Source organism: Seriola lalandi, unplaced genomic scaffold (genome assembly GCF_002814215.2).
Source record: "Seriola lalandi dorsalis isolate HSWRI2012SDOR001 ecotype SW California unplaced genomic scaffold, Sedor1 jcf7180002054861, whole genome shotgun sequence".
Lineage (NCBI taxonomy): Eukaryota > Metazoa > Chordata > Actinopteri > Carangiformes > Carangidae > Seriola > Seriola lalandi.
In genome coordinates, this window is record NW_019525414.1 from 1,053,372 (window position 1) to 1,054,267 (window position 896).

The 896-nt window shown below is 41.5% G+C and overlaps 1 protein-coding gene across 7 annotated transcripts in view; it reads left to right on the forward strand.

Moving 5' to 3' along the window:
- The window catches only part of vps13d (vacuolar protein sorting 13 homolog D), a 77,471-nt gene that overhangs the window by 24,567 nt on the left and 52,008 nt on the right, over window positions 1-896 (forward strand). The window lies entirely within an intron of this gene.

An 896-nucleotide genomic window follows, 5' to 3' on the forward strand; every position in this document is an offset into this window, starting at 1 on the left:
ACTCTTTACTGATTTTTCCCTAATTATTGGAATTTCCTCTTCGTCTATTACAAACTTCCTATCACTTAACTTCCCTCTGCTTATTGAGATACTTCTAGACTTACTAGGCTTGATTTTCATACTAGCCCACTTTAAGTTTTTATTAAGTCTCTCAAGTACTCTTTTCATACATGGCACCGTTGGAGTTATCAACGTCATGTCATCCATGTAGGCCCTAATTGGTGTAAGGCGCATCCCATCCTGCCGCCTTTCTCCACCTACAACCCACTTAGAAGCTCTAATGATTACCTCCATCGCAAAATTAATTATAAACAAAATATTTCCTCTTTCACATATTCGCATTCACCTTCACATATCTCAATTGGCATAAAATAATAATAATACAATAATAATAATAAAAGGAAAACACATGCTGTGTGCACCCTCTGCCATGCAACAGCAGCCTACAGTAGAGTCTACAAAACAATTTAAGTGCAGCTTAATGCACTTTAAGTGCACAGGAAAGGTACTTAAACAACAAAAATATTTAGTGTGCACAATTAGCAAAGCACAGATTTGTGTGCTTAAAAAGCACAAATTAAGGTGCTTAAATCTACACAAACCATGATGTCTGGTGTGGGGGCTGAGGGCCCCTAGACCTATACCCAGAAACCCCTGCTCTGCTGAAAGTACACTGAACACCTTCCCTTGTGAAATGACACTCCTCAGCCTTCTCCAATAAGCTCTGAGAGTCTGAATGAAACACTGCCCGGCACCACCGCCATGTTAGTAAGGTCTTTCCTGATGTTCTCTGGCAACAATGTCTGTGCTAGCCAGATCTGTCTACACGCCAGCATGGCTGATGACATGGCCACCTCAATGTCCCTTGTGAGCTGGGCATGGGCTATAAGGGCCAA